Here is a 21,574-nt window from a genome sequence, read left to right as displayed (position 1 = left end):
CAATCCGAGATGATCAACAGAAGTTAATCACAATCCATAATAATAAAAAAGTAAAGGCAAGAAATGAATCCAGATGCAGAAGTTGATGAAAATGTGAGCTGCTCAAGACATGACTGAAGTCACAAGCATGGTATGTCCGGTTTTGGTCTGAAAAACTGAAGAAGAATGAACTAGCACCTGCAACTAGCAAGCATCAAGGTTCAAATCCAAAGTGTGCATGAAGAACCATTCAAGACTCAAAATCAAGTTTCAGAAGACTTATAGATAGAAATCTTGTAACTCATAGTTGACATGCTTAGTTAGTCTTTTTCACTTTTTTTGATTTTGATATAATAATAGGACCGCGACGGCACCTCAATCGGCTCTCCATCTCGGTATACTCCATCATCTCACTCACTTCTGAACTACACGTGGCCTGATTCCTTTATAGCCAAGGATATGTAGGCAACTCAGATACCAGGGTTCGGTCACTTTTCCCTTTCTCTTAGTTTTGGTCTCCCCAAATAAGGTTCGGGTCAAAAAACCTGTCTAATCATTCTTTGTCTGAAAATATTTCGTATTTCCAGTCAAAGAGAGGTAGCTGTAGGCATGTGATTTTTGACCCTCCCCAAGATTTTTCATATTTTAGCACGTAAATATTTTATTTAGGCCTAATATCGCTATTTCAACTAATTTTGATTCTTTTACTTTATTTTATTACAAGAAAATAAAAATTACAAAAAAATAGTTTCATTAATGTTTTATAGTCATTTTTAATCTTGAAAAATACCAAAAATAGTTTTATTTTAATGATCAGTCTTATTTTAATAGTTATTTTATTTAAGTAAAATTAATTAATAAATAAGGTAGTATTTTAGTCTTGTTCGCGGGAAAAGAATAAAATTTGGGCTCGAGCAACCCATTTTTAGGCTTAACTTTTGGACCTAGCCCATAATAACCCAATCCCAATACCCTAAAATCCTAAACTTATAAAAAGAAGCTAACCTAAAATGCCTAAGAGAACTAAGAGTTGAAAATACAGAAAAGATACAAGAAAAAAATGTTGACCTAACGCCTATAGGGACCAAAATAACAACGTTGTATTCATCAAGAGACCCCCCCCCCATGATCTCATCTTCCTCGCTCCACCCCAAACGACCTCTGCTTCTTCACTCGATCCCAACCACAGCAGCCATCAGCAACCTTCTCACACCGCAGCAGCCAGAACAAAATGACCCCCACCCGTTCTCTTCATCTTCTATAGCCGCCATCCTCTCCATTCTTCACAAAAACGCACGCGCACACACACCCACGAAATAGAGGCTGAAAACGAAACAAAAACATGGAGCAAAAGTGGACTTAGAATCTAGTTCGATTTTTGCTTTTCTATATTTCATCATTTTCTGGAATTCCATTGGTATTTCAAGGTGTAAAGGAGATGTGTAAATCAAAGGCTAAATCTGACAACAACAGTTCGTTATAGAGGTCGTTTGAATTTCGATGTTTTTGTTACTTCTGATTTCAATGGAGATGAGTTAAATTCTGCCCGTGTCGGAGTTTGTTTGAGTGTTCGTCGCCGCTCATTCGTGGCTGTTAATTTCTCTTTCTTGTCTACGATTTGCATTGGATTTTCACTACCGGATTCTTTTGTACTTTGCTCCTGGAATTAATTGAAGTTCTGCAAATTCAGGTCCATTCCTTGATTCCCCCTTAATTTACTTGTGAGGTGACTAACGTATGGTGAGAGCCTAGGGTAAAAGAGATGTAGGAATCTGAAACATATGGATATGAAAAAATATCAGTAGATTACAAATTAGATGAGGTTTGCTTAATTATTAGTGTGGGTATAAATACATATTTTGATGCATTACGGTTCAATTACGTGCTTCTTTCTTTTGATTGAGTTAAGATTTATGTGGTGTCGATGTGATAACTTGCGCTTTGATGGATTTTATAGTTGTTAAGAGAATTGTGAATCAGTGATATGTTTACTTGTGAATCCTTCTAGCATTTTGTCTGTTGAAGTGAACTCGAGGCTGCAACAAAAGGAATGTTTCGAATCCGTTGTTCGTCACTTGCTTAGTTGCTCGAATCTCTTTAATATTTTAGCTCAATTTGAATCTGTACCTATCAAGTTTGGCATGAGTGAGGGAAGCATGTGCTAGTTTCAATGCCTCTGTTCAGTTCATTTTTTCCCCTTGGCAGCATGAATAGTTGATCAACCCTTTTTGCTTTAAATTCGATCTTCCTGAAAATACTAAGGTCTTGCTTCCTTAATAATTATATTTCTTAATAATTGCTAGTTGCTTTAGCTGCAATTAAATAAATTGTCATTATCATGGGTACGGTTCCCGTGACATAGTTGTCATAGCTACTACTAAAATCCGAGTGTACATTTCGTGTGACCCGGTTCTAATTTCCAACAAGGTTAAATAGAACGTATCGTGAATCACGAGTGCATTTCATGTAGCGTGGCTTGCGACGTGTTTTAAATAACCTTGGATTAATTCTTTAAATAAATAAAAGCGGTTATAAAGTTAAAATATGCACATAGTTTCAAAAGTGTTTTTTAAAAATCAGATAAATGAGCCAATAATAATAGTGAGCGACCGTGCTAGAACCACGGAACTCGGGAATGCCTAACACCTTCTCCCGGGTTAAAAGAATTCCTTACCAGGATTCCTGTGTTCCCGAACTATAAAATAGAGTCAATCGTTCCTCGATTCGGGATTTGAACCGGTGACTTGGGACACCATAAGTTATTCCAAGTGGCGACTCTGATTTTAAATAATTAATCATATTTCGATTGTCACTTAAATTGGAAAAAACTCCTTTATACCCCAAAGGGAGGTGTGACAGAAGGGATCTCCCCCCTCACAACCATATCTCGAGAAGGGTCCCTCGCCTGTACCGACTGAGAACGACCCTCTCAGGCAGACTCTATTGATACCCAATGTTTCCCTATATATTTTAATTATGCATAAATGCCTTCAAAATAGCATATATATGCATATATAAGCATGCACAAAGTTTTTATTATTTTTTCCATAGTTTTAAGTGTTTAAATTCATTTATTTTCTCCTCTTTTATTCATAAAATTCCTAATAATTATTTCCCAAATTATTGTTATGATAATTCATTTATTTAATTTCTATACAACAACAACAACGACTCAGTATAATCCCACAAGTGGGGTCTGGGGAGGGTAATATGTACGCAGACCTTACCCCTACCCCGAAGGGTAGAGAGGCTGTTTCCAGGAGACCCTCGGCTCAAGAAAGCAACAAGAGACGATATATTAATACCATAAAAATGCATAATAAAATAACAGCAATATAAGAGATATGAAATACAGAATACGAAATACGAAATAGATGGCTGGTATAGTAAAAACTAGCAGGTAAAGCCCTGCATCAATAGACGACCAATGGCATTCTTAGTCTAACTCCTAACTGGCTAGTCTCACTCTATTGTGCTGTAGAAATATTCACAACTTTCCCCTAACCTACAACCTTAATGCTCAACCTCCATAATTCTCTGTCAAGGGCCATGTCGTCAGTAATCCTAAGTTGCGTCATGTCCTGTCTGATCACCTCTCCCCAATACTTCTTAGGTCGTCCTCTACCTCTCCGCGTGCCCACTACAGCCAGTCGCTCACACCTCCTCACCGGTGCATCAGTGCTCCTTCTCTGAATGTGCCCGAACCATCTGAGTCTTACTTCCCGCATCTTGTCCTCCATGGGGGCCACACCCACCTTCTCTCGAATATCTTCATTCCTAATCTTATCTATCCTTGTATGCCCGCACATCCACCTCAACATCCTCATCTCTGCTACTTTCATCTTCTGGATGTGTGAGTTCTTTACCGGCCAATATTCAGTTCCATATAACTTGGCAGGCCTAACCACTGCTCTATAAAACTTACATTTTAGTAACGGTGGCACTTTCTTGTCACACAAGACTCCCGATGCTAACCTCCACTTCATCCATCCCACCCCTATACGGTGTGTGACATCCTCGTCAATCTCCCCGATCCCCTGAATAACCGATCCAAGGTACTTGAAACTACCCCTCTTGGGAATGACTTGAGAGTCAAGCCTCACTTCAACTCCTGCTCCGTCGGCTCAACCCCAAATTTGCACTCGGGGTATTCCGTCTTCGTCCTGCTCAACTTGAAACCTTTAGACTCAAGAGCATGTCTCCAAACCTCTAGCCTCTCGTTGACACCGCCTCGTGTCTCGTCAATTAGAATAATGTCATCAGCAAATAACATGCACCATGGCACCTCCCTTTGAATATGATGAGTCAGTGCATCCATCACCAGGGCAAATAGGAATGGGCTGAGCGCATACCCTTGGTGCAACCCCGTAACAACTGGAAAGTGTTTAGAGTCGCCTCCTACTGTCCTAACCCGAGTCTTAGCTCCAGCATACATGTCTTTAATCACCCTAATATAGTCAACTGGGACCCATTTATCCTCTAAGAAACTCCATAAGACCTCCCTAGGAACCCTATCGTACGCTTTCTCCAGATCAATAAACATCATGTGGAGATCTTTCTTCCTATCCTTGTACTGTTCCACCATCCTCCTAATAAGGTGGATAGCTTCTGTGGTAGATCGCCCCGGCATGAACCCGAACTGGTTGTCTGAAATAGACACCGTCCTTCGCACTCTCATTTCTACCACTCTCTCCCAAACTTTCATGGTATGACTTAGTAATTTGATGCCCCTATAGTTGTTACAGCTCTGGACATCACCTTTGTTCTTATACAACGGAACCATTGTACTCCACCTCCACTCTTCAGGCATCCTATTAGTCTTGAATATAACACTAAACAATCCAGTAAGTCATTCCAAGCCTGCTCTACCCACACACCTCCAAAGTTCAACCGGAATTTCGTCTGGCCCGGTAGCTCTGCCCCTTCTCATCTTACACATTGCCTCCATGACTTCATCGATATCAATGTCCCTACAATTACTTAATTCATGGGGACTATTGGCATTCCTCAATTCCCCAAGTATAATATCCTGATCCCCTTCTTCACTTAGAAGTTTATGAAAGTAGGTCTGCCACCTCCTCTTAATCTGGTCATCTCCCATCAAAACTTTGTCGTCATCATCTTTTATGCACCTCACTTTGTTCCTTAGTTCCTCATACAGATGAGCAAAAGTTGTCGTCTTAGCCTCCGTCACTGCCATCTTTGCCTCCTTCCTAGCTACCTTATACCTTTCACTGTTCGCTCTCTTCTCCTCCTCGTCAGTGCTCCCTACTAACCGTAGGTAAGCCGCTTCTTTGCTTCCACTTTACCTTGGAGAACTGCATTCCACCACCAATCTCTTTTGTGACCACCATTGTGGCCAGTAGATATTCCTAACATCTCTCTCGCCGCCTTTCTTATATAGTCCGTCGTCGTCGACCACATTGTGTTTGCGTCCCCACTACTTCTCCAAGCTCCCATTGCCAATAACTTTCCTTCCAACTCCTTAGCTTAATCCTTAGTTAAGGCGCCCCACCTAATCCTGGGGCGTCCTTGTACTGACCTCTTCTTCCTCCTTATCCTAATACAAATGTCCATCACCAAAAGCCTATGTTGCGCTGAGAGGGTCTCAACTGGGATAACCTTGCAGTCCTCGCACAACTTTCTGTCGCATCTCCTAAGGAGGAGATAGTCAATCTGAGTCTTCGCCACCGAACTTTGGTAAGTAACCAAATGCTCATCCCGCTTCGTAAAACTTGAGTTCGCAATGACTAGATTGAAAGCCTTGGCAAAGTCCAACAGCGAAATGCCCCCTCCGTTCCGCTCCCCGAAACCAAAGCCGCCATGCACCTCAGTGTACCCACCTACAGATGACCCAATATGACCATTGAAATCTCCTCCTATGAATAACCTCTCAGAAGGCGGGATACTACGAACAATCTTATCCAACCCCTCCCAAAAGCGCCTCTTAATATCCTCATCCAAGCCTGTTTGCGGTGCGTACGCGCTAACGACATTTAAAGTACCCTCACCCACCACCAACTTAATAGTCATTAGTCTATCATTCACCCGCCTGACCTCTACCACGGACTCTCTAAGATGGATATCTACCAGGATACCCACTTTATTCTTACCCCTCAGGACACCAGAGTACCACAACTTATACCCATCCACGTTTTTCGCTCTCGATCCGACCCACCTAGTCTCCCGGACACACGCTATATTAATCTTCCTCTTCTGAAGGATTTTCACCAACTCTATGGATTTACTCGTTAGTGAACCTATGTTCCATGACTCGATTCTCAACCTATAGGCTCCCTTGCCCCCTCTACCTCCCCTACTACCCGTCCCACCCCCTGACCCCAGCCCCACACTCTGCCCCACCCGAGGACATGCCCTTATTCTATCATCCCAGACTGCAGCCACTACACCTACAACATTCTAAAGAAGACTCGCTAGTGCACAACAGACAACGAATCAAACTAGAAGGAAACAAGTGGTAACTAGTATCCTAGTTAAAAGGTTTAACTATTGCGAAGTAAAGTAACAGTAATTTAGCTAACACCAAAAGGGAAACAGTAAAACAGGAGGTACCAACTCCCGATAACAAAACCTGTGGTTGATTTACTGTACTCGATGTAGTTGTACGCTCACGCACCACTTCCAACCGCCCTTTGCTGACACTCGCCCAGGTTTCTCTCCTTTGCTAGTGCTCGTGTGCCCAACTTGTCTCCAATACTTCGAGAATTCCTAAAAACACAGAAAATACCACGACCCAAAAACCAGAAGGAGCTATCACTGCTACCACTGGTATAGCCCCAATAATATAAAATGTATAAAGAAAGGAGAAGAAGAAAATGAGAATATAAGGGGGTGGGGCAGATTTGGGACGCAAAAAGGGTGGGGCAAGAAGACCCGAAAATCAAATAAGGGCCAAAAACTTCTGAGATAAAGCTCAGCTGCGACAGACCCGAATTCAGCAACAACTATAAAATCCCTAAAAGATGTATGCGCTGGTTTGGTCTTTTGGAAGGGATATCTCAAAGAATTTCTACTATTAGAAATAAAAGATGCAGAAAACCTATCCAATTTTGTGAAAAGCTCAGAATCTTGAGTAGCAAATAATCAAACTAAGGACTCAAATAGAAAATAGTAGCTGAGGCAGTTTATACTCTATAGCAAATCGGAAAGAGAGATAAACAATGACAGAAGAAAGAGAAAAGTTTAAGTCTACTTACTAACCGGAAAACGGAAGAGACGACGATCGCCGGAAAACTCCACCGGAGATGGCAAGTTCTTAATTTAGTTACTTACCCGAAAAGTAGCAGTAGTCTCAACATCTATATTTTGAAGAATGAGAGAAAGTACTATCTTAATGTTTACACCATATTAAAGAATTTAAACTTAGCAATTAAAGCCTTATTCCAAAATATGGCTAATATAATTTTTATGCATTTTTATAATTACATTAGTATTTTTAAGCTAAATTGCATATAATTGCAATGTTAGCCCATTTTAAGATACAATTATATTTTATATGTGTATACGGTGAAATCGGAGGAGTCTATTTCTCGCCACTAAGGTGCATTAGGGGGTTCATATCAGTATCTCGAGGCTGCAGGACTACGATCGAGCTCCCTCCCCCAAGGTTCGCCCGTGACCCAACAAAGGTCCCGAGGATGGGAGCCCGAGGCAAGCAACCAGCATCAGCAGGGTCTAGCATCGTGCCTAGCCGTCCCATCCCCGTATCTTTACATTTAATGCACTTTCTACTATATTGTATTCTCTCTCCTATATAAAGGGAATCCATGCCACTTTGTAGAGGGCGAATGTTGCTCCATCTATTTTCTCCACAAGATCAATAATATCTCTCTCTCTCTTCTCTCTAACTTACTCATTCCTACTAGCTCGAGGCAGCTCTTAAAGTTATTAGGTTCATACTTGTTCTCCATTCATTGCTTGGTATTGGCCATAAAGAGCCTTATTTGATCATATTTCAACTATTATCCCATCCCCGACTACCCTTGATAGCTCGAGCTCGATCCAGATATCGACCTCGAGATCCTTCATCGACCTGTCCGAGGATCGGGCTGCAAGCATCTCGGTTTGATTACTGCCTTGTTTTAGCTTGTATTTCTTCATTAAACTTCATACTCTCAGCATCAATTGCTTTAACAACTAGCATAAAAATAGATCACGTATTTTTAGAATCTCATTTACAAATTTAATTGTTGTTACCATTTTCACGGTAAACAGTTTGGCGCCCACCGTGGGGCTAAAAATAATAGTGATTATTTTCTTGCTGGTTTCATTCCACAAACACAAGTTACCTTTCACACTTTTTTTGTCCAAGATCTTTTGATTTCAGGTCAAAATGTCTGGCTCGCTAAACAGAGTCGAGAACGACAACCTCGAAAACCACGGGGAAAATGGCGTGGCTGTTCCGGCTATCGGAATGCAGCCACAGAATCCCGATAATGCGCCCGGACCGATTCTGGCGGACGCGAACTCACAGGACACACAACAGGTCGACGAAACCTCACATATCGATGGAAGCATACAGCATGGAGACCAACTGGAAGCCCAAAAAACCCCGGCTCGGGAAGCATATGAAGTTAGTCTTCACAAAAATTTTCAAATGTTGCAGGCACAGCATTTGGCTATCGCCCAGTTACAAATCCATGCGAAGACTCCCAGCACAGTAGCGCCGAAAACCACTCCCCCAGCCGAACGGGTACTGGAGAGGTCAAGCAACGACGAATCGGTAGACGATCCGGCCATCGTGAAAATGCTGGAGGATCTCACCAAAAGGATCGAGTCAGGCGAGAAAATGATAGCATCCAACGATAAGAAGGTCGAAACTTATAACTTCAGAGTTGACCAAATCCCGGGCGCACCCCCAGTTTTGAAAGGTGTAGATTCAAAGAGGTTCGTGCAACGGCCGTTCCCAGAGGAAGCGGCTCCGAAACCCATTCCAAAGAAGTTCAGAATGCCAGAACTCCGAAAATACAATGGGACTTCGGATCCCAATGAACACGTCACTGCGTATAAGTGAGCGGTGAAGGGTAACGACATAAAAAGCGATGAGATCGAGTCAGTCCTACTGAAGAAGTTTGGAGAAACGCTCTCAAAGGGGTCCATGATGTGGTACCACAACCTAGCTCCCAACTCCATAGATTCATTTGCCATGCTGGCAGACTCCTTCGTAAGGGCGCAAGCCGGTGCCATCAAGGTAACAACAAGGAAATCCGACGTATTCAAGATTAAGTAGAGGGAGAACGAAATGTTGCGAGAATTTGTGTCTCATTTTCAGATAGAACGAAAGGAGCTACCCCCGGTCTACGATGACTGGGCAGTGCAGGCCTTCACTTAAGGTCTGAATGAACGAAGCTTGGTGGCATCAAGGCAGCTAAAAGAAAATCTGATCGAGTATCCCGCTGTAACCTGGTCGGACGTCCACAACCGATACCAGTCAAAGATCAAGGTCGAGGACGACCAGCTGGGAGCCCCTTCAGGCTTAGTATACCCGAGCAGGCTCTTGGCGAAGGATCCAAGATCAAATAAAGAGAGGTACCAGTCATACCCCGATGATAGGAGAAACGATCAAAGCTCAATTCGGCCCGTTACAACCGATTGGTAACCCAGGACAGAAGCCTCGGGGACCCTTCAACAGAGGTAGCTTCGACGGGTATGCGGGACCAACAGGGGCGCCCCGCCTATCAGAGTACAACTTCAACGTCGATGTGTCAGACATTGTCATTAGCAAAATCATGGACGCCAGATGGCCCAGAGTAGTACACTCGGATCCTTCCCAAAAGAACTACAATTTGATTTGCAAGTTTCACAACTCGCATGGGCACCGAACTAAGGATTGTAGGCAGCTCCGAGAGGAAGTGGCCCGACTGCTCGATAACGAGAACCTTCGGGCATTTCTTATTAGTCGGGCTAAAAATCAATCCCGAGAAAGAGAAACGACCAAAAGGAACAAAACAGACGAGCCCCTACACATCGTCCACATGATTTTTTGATGGTCGCCCCAGACGCATTCAAATAGAGGACCACCTAGCAACCGCCAAACAAGCGCCAGAACTCGAAAACACAATCGCCACCAAGGTATAATCACCAGTCCCTCTTTCTATCTTCTACTTCACGATAACTCTTGCGCAGGCCAGCGACCAAGGTAATCGGGATGCCACTCCGGCTTGAAGACCCTGAGGTTTAAAAGCGTCCATTGCACTATTTTCCTTTGATCGATTTTTTATCCCGAAATGGGTTTTTACCGGCATGGGTTTTTAACGAGGCAACACCTACGCATTCCCAAGAAGGATTCAATGAGCCTATGAGACTTTCTTTGCAACCAACCCTGCTCTAAGAAATGATGAACGAGACTCCAATAGGAAATGATGTACCAAACCAAATGGTCCAAGGATCCGCGCATGCGCGGGCTGAGCTCACAAAAATGAAATAGCATGTATTCACGCCAAACAATAAAGAATATCTTTCAGCATCTCATACTCCAAAGAAGGAAAATTTAGCATGCTCACGGTAGGGGTCCTTCCACCAAATGCGTCCCGAAATACTCGGAGACTTAGCGTCAACAATTTGGCACCCGCACGACCCAGGTCGGAACTCCGGGCTCATAAAGCCCCAACAAGGTAACTCCGAGCTCACGAATAACGGCCTTCGAGCCTAAGCAAACTAGATGACTCGGAGATTGTCTCCAATCACTATACACTGGAAAACCCGAGGCCGTAAGACCCCGAGCGGGCAAACTCGGTATAACCAGATCTATTCTACATAGCAACAAAAACTGTAAGACCTCAATAGGCATGACAAACTGTAAGACCTCAACAAGCATGAAAATTTTGTAAGACCTTACTACAGGCATAAAACTCAATCCCGAAGTTTAGACTATACGTTGCATTTGTAAGAATCCCGAAAGGGCATACCCTAGGTGTAGACGCCTAAACTATCACTCGGGACCAAAAATGGCTCCTGCTAAACACATATGACTACGGTCAAAATGGCTACTCCAGCCAAATTAATGTGACTCGGGAACGCCCGATTGTCGCTAACAAAATCATAAGCCATTACTTCGAATATACTTCGAAAAGAACCGGTTAAAATAGGCTTCCCTCAATAGGCAAATGAGTTTCGACCATGTCAATTCCAAATCACAAGGCTTCGAGCTACTCAGCCCACGAGCTAAGAACCTTTCGAGGTGCTCGAACATCGCCGCGAACGACTTGAAATCGAGGTTCTTCCCAAACCGACAACGAGTCAGACAAAATCATTTCAAAAAGACCTTAAAGAGAGGAAAACAAAGCCTACAAAATGTCCACGGGCAAGAGCGTAAGAGCCATTGTCGCCAGCCAAACGAGCCTCCGGGCCGCACACTAAAAGGTCTCAACGACCAAACAGCGTAAGAGCCACTATCGCCAGCTTGAAAATTGAAAACTTGAGTATTAAAATAAGCTCGAGTTGTAACCCGATTCGGAGAGCGTATCCAAAATTGTTAACTATGTATGCCTAAGGGCCACATACATAAAAGGTCGCTCCGACCCAAGGCATAAGAGTCATTATCGCCAGCCCATGCAAACGTAAAACTCAAGGTTAAATTGAGCTCGAGTCAAATCTCGACTCGGAGACTAAACCCAAAGATGGTTAAAGTACGCAAGCCTAAGGGCAAAAAATAAAAGCTACTATCGTCGGCCTAATAAACATCAGGGCCATATTGCAGGTTTGGAGTTTCTGTCAGTCCAAATGTCGAATTGACCTGATTGAAATCCCGACGAACAAGAGTATAGAAGATACAAATTGCAGGGTTCCCCCTCTTATTTTTACATATTGGCGGTGAAGCACAATCTCAACCTACGACATATTATGAAAGCTATAAACACAAAGAGGACAGCAGGGAATAGACGTTCCCCCTTTCGACAACTATGGCCAGGTGGCTTCCTCCTCACCGTCCTCAAAATCGGACAGAAGGAACTTGGCATTGTACTCCTCTCCTTTGGATTGCTCGATTTCCCCCAAGAAATCGAAGCCCCTGGCATGAATCTCCTCGAGGATTTCCCTCCAAGATCTGCACCTCACATATTTCTTGCTATTGCTTGCATGATCGAGGGCCCTCCTCAGCTTAGCTTTAGCAATGCCAGCACTCCTTGAATAAGACGCCACTTTTTGTCCCGCCCTGGTATTGTTCATCACAACCTCGGCCCGGGCATTCACTACCTCGGTTTTCACCCTCGAAAGCTCGGATGAAAGCCTTGCGATCATCTTCGCCCGAGCAGAATCGTTCGCAGGGATGGTCTGGATTTGGGCCTCAAGAGCAGAAGCCCCGGCCTAAGCCCTCTCTTTGGCCACAAAATGGGCACTAACATGCGCCTGCAGCTCGGTGAATTTGCGCTGACTCGGCCAACCTCGCCTCAGAGTTGACCCAGCTCATCTGCATTGTCCTTTAACTGAAATATCAAAACATCAAGATGCCAAGATAGAAAGGGAGCGCAAGAACGCATGAAATACATGGTACCTATTTCTCCAGGAGGACCTCCCGGGCTCGGCTCTGATCCACCTCATGCCATAAGGAGACGGGCTCATTTTCCTTTGCCGCACAAAGAAGCTTGAGGACTTTCTCCCTATCCAGAGCCTCTCTCAATGGGGCCTCGCAACGAAGAAGCTCGACTTTAAGCCTGTCGAAGGCCTATGAAAGAAAGCTAGGTAAAGAAAATGAAGAAGAGCACAAGGCCAGATGATTCTTACAATAGTCGAAACTTACCATAAGGCCAAAACGCTGAGCCTCGCCGAAGGCTAAAGCAACGTCTGATGACGTGCCACTCCCGGAAGGTTGCCGATCGACCGAATCACTTCTCCTTAACCGCTGCAAAGAAGTCGCCTCACTACAAGCCTTCTCGCACCCGGGAACATCTTTCCCTTTATCGGCACTCCTTAATCTCGAGGCTAACAACCTCTCCTCCTCCCCTAGGGACACGACCTCGCCTCGAAAGGACTCCCGGCACCGGCGACAGATAAATCAAATAAGCCGGCAAGAAAGATGCCATTTCTTAGGAGGCAGAGCATCGGGCACCTACCATGATGCTTCGCCTCCCATATCCCTTTTGACAGATCTCGTCACCGGCGCCTATCATAAGTCGAGCATGCTGCCAGCTTACGAGACCACTCGGCTAAATCAGGGACCACGCCGGGCGACCAATGAGTTGCTATAAATAAAGAATAGAAAGATATCATTACAGAACCAACCTCAAGTTGAAATGAAGACAACTCATATGAAGCACTTACGTTTGAAGTTCCATTTCTCAGGAAACGGCAAAAATTCTCTGGGGATAACATCGGTCGTTCGGATCCAAACGAACCGATTCATCCATCCATGGTCCTCATCCCCCTCGCTGCCAATTGTAAGAGCTCGGGTGGATTGATGCTGAAGAGCAATCAGGCCCCGGTAGAGCAATGGCCGATACAACCTTACGAGGTGGCTGAAGGTAAATTCTATCTCGGCCTTGTCAGCAAAATATCTCATCGCCTGCACTATTCTCCAAAGAGAGGGATGAACCTACACCAACCTTACTTGATATATTCGACAAAAATCAAGCACGACCCGGTTCGGGGAACCCTATACGAAAACATGAGTGTATACGCTCAAAATTCCCTCAACATATGTCATGGCACTCTCATCGGTGGAAGGTACTTGCAAAATCGTGTCTTCCCCCCATCCGCAATCTTTTCTGATCACCTCAAGGTTTTCCTCCCTTACTGATGAAATGATCCTCGACACATGCTCTCGATAGCCCAGAACATTGGGAGGTTTCCCCGGTGTGACAGCCCTCCTCGAGGCGGAGCACCCCGAACCTCGCTCTCCCGACATCGGAGGCGAGCCGCTGGCACCGACCAAATGTGGAACGTAGGAGAGACTCCCCTCCACCCGATGATCAGACGTCAAAGCAGCGGCCATGGATAAGGCAGATTAGGGGGAAAGCAAGGATCCGAGCAAAAAGTTTCTGAAACAAGGAAGCGGAAGGGCTAGCACAAAGTGCCAGGCTCTACAGAGGAGTTAGCCTTATCAAGAATAGCAAATTCACCACTTAAGATACAGATAAACAAATATATAAGGGCAAAGAAACAACTACCCGCTTACCCAAGAAGGCCAATTAATTTTGGTCGCGTTAACGTCACCCTCTCCTAGGGGAACGTACTGGCAAAGTCACTCCGGCTCCCACGTGACTCAGAAAACTACGGGACCTCAGGGAGATCCCCGACGTCACAAACATCGGTCTGAGAGGAGTTGTTGATTTAACCTCGGGGTATGGCTAGTTTCAGGGCCCCGGTTGATCCGAGATCAGAGACGCAAAAGCAAAGGGGAAAAGAGAAGGGCTAACAGAAAGAAAACTCCTTTTCTACATTATAAAAAAAACATATTTACACTGTCCATTCCCCGGGGAGCCACATACATAGGGAAAGGGAAGGTATACAAAAATGATTTGGAGACTACTCCTCGTCACTATTATCTTCACCCTTATCGGGGGCAATCAAAAGAGCCTATTTTTCCTCCACTGCACGGGCCTCCTTAAGGTCAGCTGACATGTCAGGTCGATACCTCTGGCCCCGAGTTCCTCCAGGATCTCTCTCCTCGCCTCCGCCTTAGCATGCTCAATAGCCCGGGTTGGTTTCTGTTCAGCTGCTATGGATATGTCACGAGCTACTCTATGCGTCGTGGCAGCGTCCTCCTGATAAGTAATAGCATTTTTCTCGACCTCGTACTTAGCCGTGGCCAAAGTAGCAGTCTCCTTGCGAGCACACTTGAGAAGATCCCGGGATGTTTCCAACTCCCCGGCCGCTATTTCATTTCACTCTCTCAAACCGGAGATCTCCGCATTCAATTGATTAATCTACGAGCCACTCTACTCGACCTACGTGAGAAGGGTAAGACAATGAATATATGAATACAGAACATATGTGAATACAGGATAAAAGTCGGGCACGAGCAAGGCAAAGTACCTGAGCAGCAAGATCGGTCTTCTCTCGGAGCGCCATTTCCAAAGCGGCCTGAAGTTCTCCCAGCTCTTTATCTCCCCGGGCAGAGAGAGCCTCCGAATGATGCAGCTTCGAAGTAACTTTCTTACACTCTTTTTCCTGATAAGAAATCTCCTCGCGGAGCCGGAGGATGGCATAATCGTACATCTCATCACACTTCGGCATAGCAGAAAAGTTATAAAGACGAAGAATGATGCTCAAAGACGAAAGAAATGCACGAGAAATGGCTATCAACTACTGCATGAACTTTTTGCCGCTTTGACGGCTCCAGGAATATCGAGATCAGCTCTGTCAATAACACCATTAAAGATGGTAGCAATAAAGTCCCCCCTTCCCCCCTTGAGAGGAGTCCCCGATGTGGCGCCGATCATCCCGTGGGCATCCTGCAGTTCCCCTGACGAGATAGGAAAGCTCGACATAAAGTCGTTCAGGTTTCTAATTTCTCCAAGAGGCAACCCACGTTCACGGGAGGCTCCAAGACCCGACCCTTTAGGACCAACACCAGCGGTCCCCCTGGCGGAAGCTGCATCAAATCTGGCTTCGTGATTCGAAGCTACATCAACATCCTCTTCAACGACCCTCGGCCCACGAGCCCGACTAGAGCCAGTTGTTTCAGACTCAGCAGCCTCTGACCGAGGCGCCTGCAAGTCTCTCACACTCGACCTCATTTTCCTCCTTAACGGGCTTCTATCATCATCCTCTCCTTCGGTATCAGGATTCGACTTTGAGGTTAAAGCAGTAGTACCGGTAGCAGCTCGATGCTCGAGTGACCTGGTTTTCTTTGCCGCAAGATGGACAACAACTGCCCCGCTTTTTCTCTTCTTGCTCGTGTCGGGCTCCAAGACCCCTTCTTCGTCACCAAAGGGCAGCCTCATCAGTATATTCTCGCCAAGACCTGCACTAGCACAGTAATCGCAATACGCTTTCGCTAAGGGATCAGAAAGAAACACAAAATACAAAGCATAGGCGGTAAAGGAACCTCACCATGATTCTTGGCCACCCAACGCTTCTTATCCAGGCTGGTCCAAGACCGAACGCAATATGGAACTTTTTATTCAATTGCCCGATCCATCCCGACAAATCTGGGACCACCTCCGGGTGCCAAGGGGCTGCTGCAGGGAGCACAAAGAGATTATTATTTCAAAAGGAAGAATAGTTGAAAAGCGTCTAAAGGGAAAATTGCCTACGTCGAGTATTCCACCTCTCCGGAAAGGGCATCCTCTAGGCCGGGATGATATCTGAAGTCCTTACTCGGATAACCTGCTAATCCATCCTCGATCCTTTCCCTTGTTGACGCTCGTGAAAAAAGATTTTTTGGACCGATGGCGGAGCCTGATTAAGCCTCGATACAATCAAGGGTTGTACATCCTAACCAGATGATTGAGGGTAAAGATCTCACCCTCAACCCCTTCGGTGAAATAACGAAGCATCAGCACTATTCTCCAAAAAGAAGGGTAGATCTGACCAAGCGTCACTTGGTATCGGTCGTAGAAATCAAGGATAACTAGGTATATCTCCAGGGGAGGGGACTCGGCAGATTTATTAGGTCCTAGGGTGAATGGGTAGGTGTACACGTGAAGCCAGCCTTAAAGTCAGTTATATTATCGTCGGGACCGGGGATCTCTAGCTCCACTACCTCGTTCCATCGGGAGACCTTCCTCACCTTGCTAATATCGGTCACAATGCTAATGTATCAAGACACATGCTCGCATCGGCCCGGTGTAGATGAAGTGGCATCGACATTAAAATCCTCTAACATATCAAGAGCAGGTGGGGTACATTGTTCCAAGGAGGGAACTGCTCTGGATTCTTCCTTAGGCGATCGGGATGATGATGCAGCGTCATTCCATCGGGGAACTGTCCTAGAGGTCCTAGCCATATCAATGGTAAAAATCCTTCTAAGAAAAAATAAAGGGTATCAAATACGAAAATTCTGGCTCGTAAGCTTGGAAGTGGGGTAAAAGTGGAAAGTGTCAAGCAACCGATGCATTTATAGGAACCGCTAGGGAAGCGGAAGGGATGAACAAATGGCAGTTCATGGGTTTCTCGATTACCGCATCTGACAACGGCCTTGCAAAATTCTTTGGAACATGGCATTTAATGCTCTTAAACGGTTGACGTCACGGCAATGATGACCTCGAGATGACGGTTCAAAATCGTTTCCTATTACTTCATTCTAGGAAACGCGGAGATTATCTGTATACGATGAAATCAGAGGAGTCTATTTCTCGCCACTAAGGTGCATTCAGAGGGTCATAATAGTATCCCAAGGCCGCAGGACTATGATCGAGCTCCCTCCCCCGAGGTTCGCCTGCGACCCAAAAAAGGTCCCGAGGATAGGGAATTCGCGAGGCAAGCAGCCAGCATCAGCAGGGTCTAGCATCGTGCCTAGCCGTCCCATCCCCGTATCTTTACATTTAATGCACTCTGTACTATATTTTATTCCCTCTCCTAAATAAAGGGAATCCATGCCACTTTGTAGAGGGTGGATGTTTCTCCATCTATTTTCTCCACAAGATCAATAATATCTCTCTCTCTCTCTCTTCTCTCTAACTTACTCATTCCTACTAGCTCGAGGCCGCTCTTAGCGTTATTAGTTTCATTCTTGTTCCCCATTAATTGCTTGGTATTGGCCATAAAGAGACTTATTCGATCATATCTCAACAGTTATCCCATCCCCGACTACCCCCGATAGCTCGAGCTCGAGCCAGATATTGACCTCGAGGTCCTTCATCGACCAGCCCGAGGCTCGGGCTGCAAGCATCTCGGTTTAATTACTGCCCCGTTTTAGCTTGTATTTCTTCATTAAACTTCATATTCTCAGCATCAATTGCTCTAATAACTAGCATAAAAATAGATCACGTATTTTTAGAATCCCATTTACAAATTTAATTGTTGTTACCATTTTTCCGGTAAACAATATGCATAAAATTGGTACCTATATTTTTAAAATGATAATGATGTATTTTAAATCATTTTGGCCCCTTAAATTATTTTTCAGAAATTACCTATTATTTTTATAAATTAAAATAGGGAAAAACTGGCTATTGAAATAATAGCCAGATTTGGCTTTAAATTGTAGCTCAAATTGGACCCAATCCCCAACCCAATTTCCTATTAAATAACCCGACCCAGACCCTACAAACCCTACCCAAACTTGGAACTCACCTACCCGGTTGAGTCCTAACCGTTGATCTCCTAGATCAACGGTCCAAACAAGCCCCTTCCTTTTTTAAACTCTAATCAACCCACCTAACCCTAATCACTTTTCTAATCCGCCGCCTTCAGATGCTCTCATCTCCCTCTTCTTTCTCAACCTAACCCTAATCACTTTTCAACCGCCGCCTCCTTCTCCGGTCTTCTCCGGCGACTACCTCTCAACCCCAAGCCTCAAATGGTCACTCCACCACCTTTCTCATCATCTCTAAAGCCTTCAAGGATCCTGGGTCATGCCGATTTGGATCTAGGGTTTCTGTTTCTGTTACTTATGGGTTCTCCGGTGTGACTTTGGGCAAATTCACACCTTATTTGTCACGATCGGTGAAGTTTACGAAATAGGTTCTTTCGTTTAATTTGGGTTTCCCTTTGAAACCCTAACTCTCATTTGAATCCCTTAGATTTGTGTTATTTTTAATGCTTTAAGTCTGTTTCTTCTTATGATTTGCACTATTCTCGAACTTCTACTGCAACATCCTCAACTTTAAACCATTTTTACTTTCTTTAAAAAATTAGGGTTTTCTCAGAGTTCTTTATACACTTGTTTTAACTGATTTTCTTTATGATTTAAACCTCTTTCCTTGCTTATTTTGGCCAATCTTACGTTCTTACTGCTTTTAATTCGCCTATGTCAAAAAGCCCTAATTTCTAAGATTTTCTTTACTTTGGTTATGTGTGTTAGCCTGTTTACTTGATTCTTGATAATCTTCTGTGGTTACCATGCTTTGAATGTGTTTTTACTGAATCCTTAGCCTACTTATGTTACTTCTGTATGACTATACTCATTTTGTTTGTTCATCTCTTGCTTATTTTTGTCACTATGGTTGACTTTGCCTGTTTGTTATGTCTGTTCGTTCTTCTCTATTTATATGTTGCAATATAGAATCATGACCCTCTCTTGATTTAATTCTGATTTCCTTAATTGATGGCTTGATTGCAAGACTTTCTTTCAAAACCGTAAAATTCTACTCGTCAGTTTAAATTGACTGATTTCATTACCTTATTTGCTATGGTACTTTATTTTTACTGAGTCATCCCTTAATTGAGTTTTTCTGAATTTAGTCCTAATTGACTACTCTATGCTTACTGAACCTTGACTCCTTCCTTATTTAGTCATGCACTGATTTTTCTTCTTGCCTTATATGATACTGAATCTTCCTGTTTGATTTGATTCCCTTGACTTAAGGGAGTACTTCCTTGATTTTCTAATTGATTGATTCTGAGTTCTTCAATTATTATGCTGCTATGATTCTTGCCTTATTTCACTATCTGCTTTCAACTATAAATATTCTAAGTCTTTCACAAACACGACACGAACACTTAGTTTTCAAAACTACCTCTCTTACTAAAAAATTTCTGCTCTCCCCTCTCTCTTGTGCTATTTGCTGCTATTAGCCGGCTGCAAGCCAAGGCTAATCATTTGTGCTCTCTTGTTCTTTCATTCTGCTTACTTCCCTCTTCACTGGTATGTCCTAGTTCTAATTTAAAGCCTCAACAACAACAGGCTTCTCTTATTGCTTCACTTTCTCTTATTTCTAGTATGCTTCTACTTGGTTCTGTTATGAAACTTGTAGTTGAGTTACATTACTAGCACGTTATTATGTCTCCATTTCCCTTTAGATTAATGTATTCCTGTATGTGTGTTTCAAAGCATGCCTTGTCAATTCTCTTTTATTTACCATCTTATGAATCCCAAATCCCTATCCCCCTCTATGTGTTTATGTTATCCATGACTAGTTTGTGATTATGCCAGTGTCAACTATTTTTGAGCATGTCCAAACCAGTCCTAAGACCTTTGCTGGGGTTATGTGTTTGCAGTCAAATGTTTGTGTATCCCCAAACCTCTTGACCCCTGTGTGACTACTGAATTCATTTGGATCCTGTGTGTGACCCTATCCTGAAGTGCCTGACTTTGTTTACCACTCCAACCTCTTTTCAAACAACCTCTGTTGCTTTACTAATGGCTTTCAAAATAGACTTTTAAATTTTGTCTTTAATAAACCTCTTTCAATTTGTGTCATGCACTTTCACTTCACTCTTAGTTAATAAGTTTTGCCCTCTCTAGTATGTGTACTGCCCTGGAATCCTCTTGAGAGCCCTCTGAACTCTGGCATACTGAGGCTAGCCTTTCTACACTGCACTGGTTCAATGCTTGGTTGCTAAGTCTAGGTGTAAGCATTGTCCGGGGTCCTTGAGACCCTTAGAGAACTTTGATACACCTAGACTCTGATTTGTCTATGGAAATGAGGCTTGTGAGACCATTAGAGGCTTTGAGAAACTTGAGCCTGATTGCAGGCTCCCTATAGAATAGCTTCTTGATTTCTATTTCTACTTATGTAATTCATTTATTGGATTGTAATAATTTGTAAACAGATATTTGGGGTATTTAGTAAAATGGTGAGTAGATGTATACTTTGTGGGGTAATATGGGTAGAAATCCTGCTTTTAGGATCTTACTTTCCAAATCTGCCTGCCTTAATCAGTAGAAAACATGCTCATAGGTTTGCTCTTATGAATCTGATTGCTTTTGCCTAATAGAAATCATGTCTATAGGATCTTATTTCCAATTTCTTTTGCATCAGATAAAAACCTTCATCATAAGATTCTGCATTTGTCATGTTAGAAACCATGTTTCTAGGTTCCAAACCATTATATCTTAAATCAGTAGATGTCATGCTTGTAGGACTTAATTCTGATTCAGTTCTAACAAGTCTTTTCATATGTTACTGCAAATTGACTAAAATCAGTAATACGCCTAGATACCATGCCTATAGGGATTTCTATTCGCAATTATGTCTAATAATCTAATTAGCCTAATAAATCAATTTCATTTCGCCTAGTTTACTTCTTAAAACTGGTCTTATTAAGTGTCAATATTTCCTAAAACCAGTTCTTTCAAAATTGCATCAATCACATTAGATATCATGCCTATAGGTATTAATTTCGAAACCCTGTTTGTTTCTGCATAATACCAGTATTCTGCATATAAGCAAGCCTTAGGGTGTTTTCAAAAACTTTATTTCTCTGAAACTGTCTCTGTCATTTAACGTTTCTGATTCTAATAAGCTTTTAAAAAAGGAATCCCTAGGCAACTACTAGTTTATAACTTCTGGGTATAAAAGGTTTGGTCCGTTTTTGCATAGTCACTTAGAGATCCTGCTTTAGGACTTTGATTAATAAGGACTTTAACTGTGCTTGAGACGTGCTGCTTGTATGTTTGTTTGAAGAGGAAACTGTAAGCCTCTTAATTGTTCCCATTATGTTAAGTCCTAAATGTTTTGACTGTCGCCTTAGAGTTTTTCGTCTTTCTAAACCTTAAGGGTATGTCTATAACTACCTATAGGTAGAGGTC

General features: G+C 43.4%; 1 long non-coding RNA gene across 1 annotated transcript; it reads left to right on the top strand.

Moving 5' to 3' along the window:
* Positions 1–1,528: 1,528 nt before the first annotated feature.
* Positions 1,529–20,632, top strand: LOC142181189 (uncharacterized). Its single transcript, XR_012709636.1, has 2 exons — positions 1,529–1,669; positions 20,288–20,632. It is a non-coding gene; the product is annotated as an uncharacterized LOC142181189 (long non-coding RNA).
* The last annotated feature ends 942 nt before the right edge of the window (positions 20,633–21,574 follow it).

The sequence above is a fragment of the Nicotiana tabacum genome, chromosome 5 (genome assembly GCF_000715075.1).
Source record: "Nicotiana tabacum cultivar K326 chromosome 5, ASM71507v2, whole genome shotgun sequence".
Classification (NCBI taxonomy): domain Eukaryota; kingdom Viridiplantae; phylum Streptophyta; class Magnoliopsida; order Solanales; family Solanaceae; genus Nicotiana; species Nicotiana tabacum.
The sequence above is the reverse complement of the archived record's forward strand: the minus strand, read 5'-3'. Positions and strand labels throughout refer to the sequence as shown.